The sequence below is a fragment of the Staurois parvus genome, unplaced genomic scaffold, assembly GCF_062004578.1.
Source record: "Staurois parvus isolate SC_StPar_1 unplaced genomic scaffold, SC_StPar_1.0 ptg000172l, whole genome shotgun sequence".
NCBI classification, from domain to species: domain Eukaryota; kingdom Metazoa; phylum Chordata; class Amphibia; order Anura; family Ranidae; genus Staurois; species Staurois parvus.
Window position 1 is genome coordinate 417115 of NW_028317968.1, and position 12399 is coordinate 429513.

Genomic DNA, 12399 nt, shown 5'->3' on the forward strand with positions numbered 1-12399 from the left:
GACTGCCTGCACAGGAATGCATGGAACACCTGTGCACCTGCTGTGTCCCAGTTGACATCAATGGGACTGCCTGCATGGAATGCAAGAACACCTGTGCATCCCTCTGCAGCTAAACATGGCCTTGCTGTAGTATGCCCTGCATGAACGAGGTCTTAGGTTTTGCTTAGACTTGCGGTTGGGGGCAGCAAAAATGTGAAATCGAGCTGCATGTTTGCCACCTGCCAAACGCCCTCCCCCCCTTAAGCTGCAGTAGACAGTGGACAGGGTGCTGATGCCGTTATGCTTCACACCCACAGCAAAGTTGACCCAACTTGTAGTGATACCCTCTGCAAAACACTACACAGTTACATCAACGGGGAGGCCCCCACAAGTACCCCGCAACCTCATGCAATGCATGCAGTTGCGGCACAATTGTTGGCAAAATGGGGTTAAAACAACCAATGAAGAGGCATCACATTGCTTCCTCACTGCCTGTCAATAGCAACTGGAGAGAGATCTGAATGTGGATTGGGCTTCAGAGGCAAGGGAGTTTTAGACACATGTCTAAATCTACCATTACTGTGTTTTTTATGTTTATTTTGCTTTAACGTATTAAAAAGTTTTTTGTACAGGTACATTTTTATTTTTAAATATTTTTTACATTTTTTGGGGATGTGGTTGGAGAGACACTTTAGGGGTCTAAACAGACCTCTATTGTCTCTTTTTTGAAACAGAGAAAGGGATTGAAGGCGGTCCCTTTCTCTTCAGCCTGAGCTGAATTGTATATGAATGAAATAGGAGTCTATATAGTCTGTAGGAGTCTGGATCTATACTTTTTGTATTCCTTCAAGATAGGAAGGGGGCTGGTAGACACGTTTACCAGCCCCCCTACTCTCTATGCTCGCAGCGATCTGTCAACGGCTGCAGTCAGCGGAGGGAGGGTGGGCTAGCAGCTCTAGGGAGGGGGCACCCTGCCATCAGGAAGGTGAGGGGCACTGAATGGGGGTGAGAGCAATGTGGGGGGGATCTATCTTGACCAGTTGATCCCTGTCGAGCCCTGCAGCACTCAAAGTCGGAATGAGGGCAGAGGAGGGAAGCCGACAAGATGATTGGGGTTTCCGTGGAGGGATCAGAGTAGCGGGGGTGAAGCTGCAGAGAAAGGGAGCGTTAGAATGGTGGTGGGGGGCATTTTAGATGACTAGCACAGGTGGGTAGAGGGGCAGGACACATAGTGGCAGAGAAGCGGCAGCAGGAGCAGGGGGATCACATTTTAGGTAAATAACTCTGATCAGAGTCATCAGTTTGCTCAGCAGCGTCTGTGGAAAAATTCTGCTATAAAGTCATGGTCATTGAAGTGACCATGAACTTAAAGCAGAGGAGGAATGCAGGTCCATATGGCATAAGGACCTGTCCAGCTGGAAGCAGTGCTGTAGGTCCGTATGTCGTATGGACCTGACAGTGATAGGTTAAATGTAAGGATCCACAGGTAACTATGGCTCACTGCCTCTGGATCTGCTTGTTTCTTTACACCTTCTGGAAGGATATGATTGCCTATACATGTTGTACATAACAACACGTCTCCATATCCTTTGAGCCTTTGGTGCTACTATTTGTTTTTTTATGACTTAACTAGTGTTGTCAACTGCTTAATCACATTGCACACTGGATTTACATTTGCCAATTAACAGCTAGGAGATGTATCATGAAAAACTGTTTTTCACAAATGTCAATCAAAGTGTCTATAATCCTCTGGGAACTAAAAATTGCTAAACCTAGAAAAACTAGTAGCAGAATTCAACAAATAGAAAAAAACAACTACATTTTTCAAATGTTGGAAATACTTGTGTTTTCATTTACAAAGGAAGAAATACATAATATAATGTATACTTTCAAAACACTACCTGGTATCCACTTGTGCTCCGGAAGATTTGACCCCTTCATGACCAGGCCATTTTTTTATATTTAGCACTGTGCTACTTTAACTGGTAATTGTGTAGTCATGCAACTATGTACCCAAACAAAATTTATATAATTTTTTACACAAATTCAGCTTTCTTTTGGTAGTATTTGATCACCACTGGGTTTTTTTTACTTTCTGTTATAACAATTTTTTACTTTCTGCTATAAAACCTATCCAATATAAAAATTTTAAAAAATCAAACTAATTCATAAATTTTGGCCAAAATGTATTCTGCTACGTCTTTAAAAAAAAATCCCAGTAAGTGTATTTTAATTGGTTTGCATGAAAGTTATAGTGCCTGCAAAATATGGTATATACGTATACTGGAATTTTTTTTTTTCTACTACTAATGGCAGTGATCAGCGACCTATAAAAGGACTATGATAGTGCAGCGGGCAATCTGACACTAAGGCCCTGATTTACTAAAGTGCATAAATGGTGTCTAGACGCACTTCCGTAGGCTACTTTTCATTGGAATCCGTCTACTTTTAGATGACAGACATTTACTAAAGAAAGAGTCTAACAAATAGACGCAAAAGCGAATTTATTAATGGCCACAATAAAGGAATCCATATAAAAAAGCAGGTGTGGCGGTGGGGTCACTTAGGTGAGATTCAGTTGAGGAGCCACCCTACTGTTGCTTTCTACTATCCCCGTCTCCCAATCCCCTCTCTTCTCTCTCTTCTCCTCTTTTGCTTTCCTTTTCGCTGGCTTTTTTTCTTTCCCTTTTTTTTTTCTTTTTTTTTTCTCTTTCTTAAGTTTACATTTTTGGTTGTATGGAGTTCTCTCATATTGTTTCAGACATCTCGCCTGGGCATACCCCCCTGATACTTTATTATGTTATACCTCCGTATTATAAGTTATTGATCCTTCCCTCTTCCAGTTTTACTGCATCATTTTCATACATCCACATGGATCATAACCACATCTGTGATGTTTTTTTGTTTATCTACTTGTACATGTTCTTTATACTTCTCATGCTATAATGGAAATGTCTTGCGAGCCAGAAAGTAGACAAAAACTCCTTATAAATACACTCTATTAATGGATCGCAAACCTATAGCACATAACTACCAATGTGATAGACCGCAAAAATAAAATATATAGTGTTGCGCTCCCAAACCTCAAATCAATATATTATTATTTGAATTTGATCTCTATTTTAAAGATTTCAGTAATTAAGAATGATGTGTACGAATAAACTTATATACTAATATTCTTATACTTTGAATTAATACAAATAATTAATGTGCATGAAAAAATAAACTGCAAATAAATAACAAAAAATAAAATATAAAAATAATAAAAAATAAAAATAAAAATAAAAATAATGTCCCAAAAAAGTGACTTTTTGCTGGAAAATCTTCAGTTTACAATGATTGGTGACTGCTTGTGAATCCTCCCTCAAGTGAAGATGTGCGCTCACCTCATAAGAAGCCTGCAATTAGGCTATATAAACTTGTGGTTCACCTCCTTTGGAACCTGCTTGTTTAGAACTCCTGCTTTAGGATATCCATGGTGTGCAACATATGCTATAGGATGAATCTCCTCTCCAGCGGGTGCAATTCGTCTATTTTTTCATCTCCATACGATTCACCACATACAAAAAAGATCTCGACATGGTGCTTTATCTTTTATATAAGTGTGACTTTTATTTGCTCAAAATATGGCACTCACATATTAGGTGTGCGGATAGTGGTAGCACAAATACAATCCAAGACCGCCGCTGATTGTCGGACATGCACTTCTCATGCTATGTCTGTTAAATTTATGCAAAATAATAAAGCCAAATTTGCCTTTAAAAAAGCAGATATCCTAGAAGCATGTCTAAAGGAATAAAAATTCACCGTAGAAACATGTTCACATTGAAATTTGTTTTCCCAAATATCTGGACTTAACTTTAAAAAATATATTCCTTTTAAAACATTTTTTTCAGTGGATAAAAAATAGATTTCTTAGGGAATTCATGATTGTCAAGAAATAGACGCCTTTCCAACGTCTATGCACTGATAAAAATGCGCATGTGCAGAGCAAAATGCAACCTTCTAACCTTTCTTTTAGACTATGTCTTATAGTAAATCTCTGTGTGGAGTCCTCTGGAAGACGGCAATCGCGACCATCAACTGAGTTTCAGAAACAACACTATTTTTAGCTAGACATATCTTTATGTATTCTAATTTGTTTTCCTTAGTTCTATTGATTCTATTTTTGTTTCTTATCCTTTATAATGATTTTCTGTAATGGTTTTACATGACATTTATTCATATTTCTGTATATTTTGCTTGAAATGTTGTGAATTTGATATATTATATTTTGAAGATCTAGATCACATATATTATTGACAGCTGAACCTGTAGGGTTCCTCCTCCCATCCATACCAAGCCCCAGTTCGGATTTTGAGGGGAAGCCCCACGCCAAAACTAATAAAATGGCGTGAGGGTCCCCCCCAAAATCCATACCAGACCCTTATCCGAGAATGCAGCCCGGTAGGTCAGGAAAGGGATGGACGAGCGAGCGCCACCCCCCCTCCTGACCCATACCAGGCCATATGCCCTCAACATGGGGGGGTGCTTTGGGGCAGGGTGGCTCCGCACCCCAAAGCACCTTGTCCCCATGTTGATGGGAACAAGGGCCTCTTGCCCACAACCCTGGGCTGTGGTTGTGGGGGTCTGCGGGCGGGGGGCTTATTGGAATCTAGAAGCCCCCTTTAGCAAGATCCCGCCCCCCCCATGTGAATGAGTATGGGATACATGGTACCGCTACTCATAAAAAAACCCCCAAAAAGTGTAATGTGAAAAAAAGACAGGACACGGTCTTTAACAAGTCCTTTATTAAAAGAAAAAACTAAAAGTCCCTCGCAGTAGATCCAACGTCAATCATGATGTCTGCCACCACCCCAATAAAAGAATTTTAAAAAAGGGCTCCGCTCCCGACGCTGGCTCCCAGCCCTCTGCCTCTCCGCTGGCTTGACACATGGGGCAGAGTCACTTGGGTGATGTCCCTGGATGACCGTTTTTTTGACCACTGAAAGGTCTTAATTGATTAGTTTGGGTCTGGCTGAATGTTTAGCATCTGCTGTTGGACACTATTCTTAGTAAATCAGGGCCCCAATGACACTGGGGAAAACTGACTAACTGCCACTGACATCACCAGTGACATTAATACAGTGATCAGTGATATTATACACTATCACAATACTAATGATACTGGCTGAGAAGGGGTTAACATCTAGGATGATCAAGGGTTAAATGTGTGCCTAACTATGTGTAATGTGTGTAAATCGTGCTGCTTTTACTAATAGATCTCATCTCTGCAGCGATGAGAAACAGAGATCGTTCTCTCTGTACAGAGCTCAGTGTTGAGTGTCAACAGCCAATCAGCAGGTTAGAATTTGCTGACAGGCTCCCTCTGTGTACAATCACAGCGGGTGCTGGTCAGGGGGGCCCATGGATGCGCCAGAAACCCGGAGGTATGCAGCAACTTCCGAGTATGTTGCTTTGCCTACAACACCTGCCCCTCCACAATACATTGTGAGCGGGAAGTGGGTACGTTAGGGAGAATCTTTCTGGTTGTTTGTGTCTTCTGAAGACATAGATAGGACCAAGAATCGTCTGTTACCCCTGGTTCATATTAGCCCCATGGCTGTGGGCTGGTTGCAGGTGCAGAAATCGCATCTGTTCCCGCTCCTGCAAGCACCCGCAGTCGCATTGCGCTTCTCTTGCGAAATGCGTGGGGACGTTGGGGGGATTTATATTTATCTCATCCTGCAGCTCGATTGCGGGTTCGGGAACCAAATAGAAATGGCATGGTGAAAAAGGCACATTCAAATGAACACACTAGTGTGAATCGGGCTTAATACAGTTAACATACTCTTAATTTACCAATATACAATGAAAATTTCTGTTGTGTTAGCCTGTTCTGTGTATATATATATATATATATATATATACACACACACAGTCATGACCAAAAATATTGGCACCCTTGAATTTCTGTCAGATAAAGCACCACTTCGCCCAGAATATTGTTGCAATTACAAATGTTCTTTTGTTCGTATTGGTATGACACAAAAAAGTGGAGAACCAAAAAGCCAAATCTGACACATTCCACCTAAAACTCCAAAAAGGAACTGGACAAAATTATTGGCACCCTCAATTTAATATTTGGTAGCACACCCCTTGGAAAAAATAACTGAAATCAATTGCTTCCTGTAACCATCAATGAGTTTCTTACACCTCTCTACTGGAATTTTGGACCACTCTTCTTTTGCCAAGTGTTCCAGGTCTTTCAGATTGGAAGGGTTCCTTTTCCCAACTGCTGTTTTGAGATCTCTCCACAGGTGCTCTATGGCATTGAGATCTGGACTCATTGCTGGCCAGTTCAATACTCTCCAGTGCTTTGTCTGAGACCATTTCTGGGTGCTTTTTGATGTGTGCTTTGGGCCATTGTCCTGCTGTAAGACCCATGACCTCTGACAGAGACCCAACTTTCTGACACTGGGCCCTACATTGCACCCCAGAATTCTTTGGTAGTCTTCAGATTTTATAATGCCATGCACACGGTCAAGACATCCAGTGCCTGAAACAGCACAGCAACCCCAAATTCACTCTGTGACTCAGGATAGCATGTGGCTGGATAGCACAGTCTTTTTTAAGACTCTATAACGAGACAATCAAGCTGAGAATCATTACTTCAGTGAAACAGTCCAGAACACAGTTACTTGTGATTATGCTCATAAACAGTGCCCCTCACTGTGAAGTCCAGGGTAGCTCAGGTAACACAGGCAAACTTCTGTGGGGATCCAAGGCCCACAGAAAAAGGGCCAATCCACTGGAACAGGAGTACTTTTGTAACTATTGAGGAGGGGCTCATCATGGTAGCTGGGTTTTCCAGAGAAGCTGCGTGCTATTAGGTTCCTGTCAGGCTGCCAGCATGACAGTTCTGACAATGGAGGGCTTCTCATCTGGCTGCAGACCACTTGTCCAGATATCTTTGCCTCATCATGTGTTGCCTTTCTGAGCTACTGAAGTAGAGAAGCAAATACAGTTTTCTTTCCTGGACTTATTCAGGAACCCAGTGCGTTGTGGGATTTATAATGAGTTGTGGGTAGTTAAAGGGACCTGCATCTGAGCATTATGAGTAAATGGGCAATCCGATACAGGCCTACAACTTTTCATCTACAGAATGTATACTTTCTGTATAAAGTAACCATACCAGAAGAGTGTCTTTCTTGATTCTTTTAAAAGGTCAGCCCACCAAGGTTACTACTCATAGCTAAGATCCCCAGACAGGTCTAAGAACCCAGTGTGTTTAAGAGCACCAGTAAAGACTCATAAGCAAAATTGTAAGTTTTTGGTGGCCCAACTCTTTAATGATCTATGTTTAGAATTACAATGTACTCAACTGAAAATTTACATTAAATACTGCACGTATATATCAATATTGCAAGGTTTTGCCAAGGACATTCTAAGTATAGTTTAATTATTTGACACCTACAAATGAGAACAAAACAAGAATAATGGCTTGTTATTGTAACATGGCATGCTTTTTATCACAGTGCTCTTTCTCTGACATTCAAAGTCGTCATTATAGAGATGTAATTCAGGGTCAAGCACAAATAAAGATCACAAAAAAAGCACTTGTCTTCAGCGACCCCTGCTGGCCCAAGAAATGTAATGCTCTCTGATTCTTGTGTATTTTTATGAGCACATACTGTATTCTGAGTTGTTGTTGTAATGCCTGATATTTTTGTTTTATGAATATATTTATGATTTCCATGGAATTTTTTTGTTATGGTATTAAGTGTACAGATTTTATAATTGGTCCTAGATGTACACATATATATCACCACTTCTAGTAAACTTTTACTTTCAATAAACTCTACAGTAACCAGAATGAAGTGAAGGTTTCAATACCTTCAAAAAAAGCCCCAAAGTTCCTAACATCTGACACACTCTAATACATAATTTGATGGTTTTGGCTCAATAGTCTCAATAAGCTGAGGTCTAGCCCGCTCCCTATTGGACATTGAGACTGCCCATCACATTTAAAGTGTTACTAAACCCACAGCAGTAAAATCAGTCTGTATTTGCAGTAAAGCATGCTTGTTATACTCACTATGGAATCTAAGGGGTAAATCCTCTGCATTGTGTAAAAAGGCTGTTTGATCCTCTTTTCTCTGCCCCTCCTCTTGTTCAAAGGTCCACATCTTATCTCTTGATAAAACAGACTGAACCTGTAGCCACATGCACATGCTCAGTTTTGTGTGTATTGCTAGAGAGGTTTTTTTTCCTCTTGGGAGAGTGCATGGGATCAGCACAGGGCCAATCAGCACTCTGTCCAGACAAAGGGTCTGGGGTTTTGCATCCTCCTAGAGCAGAAAGAAAATGCTCCCTACAAGCTTTAACCAGTGCACTGCTGAAGTCACAAGACTGCTCTAACTGCGGATGAGAAAAGGTATTGAGCAGTTTATATTTACTAAAATAATTGCATTTCCATGTTCTGTGCACTGTGGGAGACCAAAAATAGTGAATGCAGGGTCCTGGGTTTAGTAACACTTTTAAGGAAAAGGGATTTGCAGAAGGCTGCAGCAAATTAAAATTGTTAATCGCAGTGCCACTCATATTGGCACTGTCAGGGAGATAATCAAACATTTATGTAAAAAGCCATGAGTGCCCTCAGATTACAGTTGCTAGTTTACAACATTTTTAAGAAAGGTTTGCTTTAACAATTTATCGAGATAATGTAACACCTTCAGAAGGAATGCATTATTAGTTGATCTGATCAAAGTCATAGATTGGACTGAAAGGAACAATAATGCTGGCAGGACCTGGATTACTGGTGGTACTGAGATTCCCTGGACAGAAGGTTGTAATTCCAGTGTCCACTAACGGGAGTCTCCCAGCAGCCATCAAATCCCAGTAATCAGTTTTCACCCAATGCTGGGTACTGGGATAGTATTAGTCCCCCTCGCTCCAGTGTCTTGCTGCTGCTCTGCATCCTGTACCTTGCCGCTTCTTTCCTGCTCCCCTTATATCTGATCCCAGTTTTGTTCCCCCTTTCCATTGGCTCCCTGAACCTCTAGTTTTCCCTGCCTTTCTGTATTCCCCATTTTGTATATAATTAGTAGTTAGTTAGGCTGTTTGTTAGGTTGGTTAGCTAGGTATGCTATGGGTTTTTTGGGTCACTTATATTTTTATGTTTGCTGTGTACTGGTGTTTGGATGGATCTTGTTCATGGTCAATAAATTTCACTTAAAGTGATACTAAATGCAGTGTTTAATTTATATTGTCCCTTTTCTTTCTCTATGTGGATGATGGCACAGGAATTATTTAAATTGAAAAAAACATCTAAGTACCTTTTTCCTAATGGATAAACAGCTGTCACATGACCCATCTTTCCCAGTCTGCAGGGAAACAGTGACATGCATAGCTTTTAGTCCTCTGCTATTGGTCACGTTAATAAATTGTTTTAAATCATCATAAAAATAAATATTTGAAATCAAATCTTTATTTTTTGGCAATAACATGGTGTGAGCAGATTTTTCACATGCACAGGCTGTGTCACATCCCTTCAGCCTGTGTCGTAGAATAATATGGAGAGGAAGCCTCCATAAATCAAGATTTAATACCCTAGCCTCATTTTGTTTTGGCTAGTTAGTGGGCAGGCCTGGACTGGCCATAGTTCCCAACAAGCATTTGCCCAGTGGGCTGGGACCGCTGGTCCTAACAAGAGCTGGCTGGAGGAATAACCCCTGCTCACTCCCTGATATTCACTTTTTTGTCCCAGTCTGTGCCTATTAGTGGGCATGGAGGATACCACTGTGTATATGCCCACATGTGTGACTCTACATGAGCTGCTCAGATGTAATAGGGAGGAAATACTTAGCATAAAAACTCACTGAAAACTGAGCATGTGCAGTAGCTGCCAACATTGTTCTGCAGAATCCCCGACTGCATTGGGGACATGGATAGAAGAGGAAGATAGAGAACAGCAGGATCAACAAAGGTTTTTTTTTCAGCATACAGAAAAAGAGTCCCATGGTGAATGAGTGAGTATAAGTAGCATGCAATACAGCATTTATTTATAGTTTTTTATGATATGGGTTTAATGACACTTTAAAGCACACATTCTGGTCCCAGTTTTGTGAATGTAGCTACACAGATATGACCATACCTGCTGCTGGTTCCTGACAAAAGCACAAACAGTCTGTGGGACTACAAAGCATGATGACTACATACAGTATATAATGAGCAAATATGGTTGTCTCAAATCAAAAAGATGATAGTTTCCCCTTACCAATACCAGATCAGTTCCCTCTGGTGTTCTGAAACCTAGATGTTTTATCTAATGCTTTTCACATGTACACATAGTACTGGTAGCTTTTAGGAAAGTGTTTTAAAGTGGATCTCCAGTCTTTTTTTTTAATCACCCCTGTGACAGTCACAGCTTATGCCATGCAAATTGGCATAAGCTGCATATGTTATCCGTTCTTTTGCTTCTTTATTTATATTTATTTACTCTTCCTTCATGATCATGCATTCATCCATCTTCACTGTGGGCATCTGAAGTCTAGTGGCACTTTCTTACAGGATATGGTGCAGCTGGCTACCCAGCATGCACCTCCCAATCTTCCCAAGCAGAAGTTCCAGCCCCATTGTTTTGGCAATCTGTCAGTCAATGAAGCAACCCGGAATGAGGCAATTGTGTCACTTCCTGTCACATAATGCAAGATTTCACTATTAGGTGACCCTAGGATAGATGCTGCAGATATCCCAGAAGCCCTAGGGAAATTCCTAATGATGTAATCGCCTAGGCGGCCGGGAACAGAAGTGGAGACCTAAAAAAAGGTATTTAGGGAAAAAAAATATTGCCAAAAAGGACTGTTCACAGGGTGGGCATTGTCTTACAGGTTAAAAAATGGCCAGAACTTTGCTTTAAGCTGAAACAACCTCAGTTCATGTTATGGGCATGTATGCTGAATAATGTACAACACTTGTATGTATTTCATACTCTCACAAAGATCAGTTGCTCCCTGAAGGCATTGGCCTTCAGTTTGCTTTCTCCCCAAAAACCCAGCATTAACTATGTTCAGGCATCAATCAGGATCAGAATGTACTTGCTGGACCGAGTTTATGACCCAGGGAAGATTCAGTCAATGCAATTCTGACATCTGTGCAGCAATCCTATTGCTCGTGGTGCACACAGATCAATCCTCTAGTCTCACTATAACACCACTGCATTTTTATCTGGGACATATAGCTGCAGGAATTAGGTATTGTGCCCATCCAGCTACAGTATATTCAACCTAGTATGCTGGCATATAGTACTACATTCAGATTCAGAATACTTTATTAATCCCAAAGCGAAATTATTAAATGAAACCTACAGTATATAGACAAGTTCCCTCTAAAATTATAAAATTTCATGAAAAATTGACATTTCCCTCTGAAATTTCATGAAATGAAACATACTGTATATAGTCAAGTTCCCTCTGAAATTATGTATATTCTCCTTTTTTAATTAAAATACAATTGGAATTCCATTTTTTTAATTAAAATTGACAAAGCCTGTGTTTTCTTTTAAGTATGGAAGGCTAATACAGTATGTGTACGCAACAATAACAACATTCTGCAGTGTATTCAGGGATGCTTTCTGCAGAGCTAGGACAGGCTGTAGTCTAGAGAAGCAGTTCCTCCAGGGGAAGCACCCAACCAGTTGCACATTATTGTTGCTGTTCAAAGGTTCCTGCTTTAGTAGTCTGCTCAGCAGTTCCTTTAGTCTATGTCTTCATTGATGCCACGCCTGCATTGCCTTTCTAGTTTTAGTGGTGGTACATTATACATGAATGAAAGGCATATTTAAACCCAAGACTAAAAATTTTAAAAAATTCAATTTACCATTTCCTTTACGCAGTGGTTACATTTATTTCTTTTTTTCAAACTTTTCTACATTTTGACCTGGTGCCAGTAACATACTTCCTGTCCCAAGGGTAACAACACTAGATTGCTGTATTGCATTTTGGGAGTAGCAGCATCATCACCCTCCTGATTTGGACTATACTGTACCTCTCCTCATATACAAAACAAAAGGGGGAGGTGTTCTGTATTTCTCAAAAGGGAACAGGTTAGACTGAGAATATCATTTGAGTTCAATGCTCAGAATACAAAGATACTTGATTTCTGGCAGGTTCAGCAGTAATTTTTGTACTTGCTGAAAATGTTCTACAAGAAAATGAATGCAATTCATACATATTAATCTAACTACCATATCTAAGGTCTTGTATGCTGCGATATAATACATTTTTGTTGGGTTTAGATATATTTGAAAGTTTACTAACTCTCTGTTCATACACAAAGATCCCTGGTTGTCCAACATATGGCCTGCCTGGGCCCCTGTGTGTCCCGAGTGCGCTAGATAACAAGTAACCAAACCATCTCAAGCTCTGGCGGCAGTTTAAA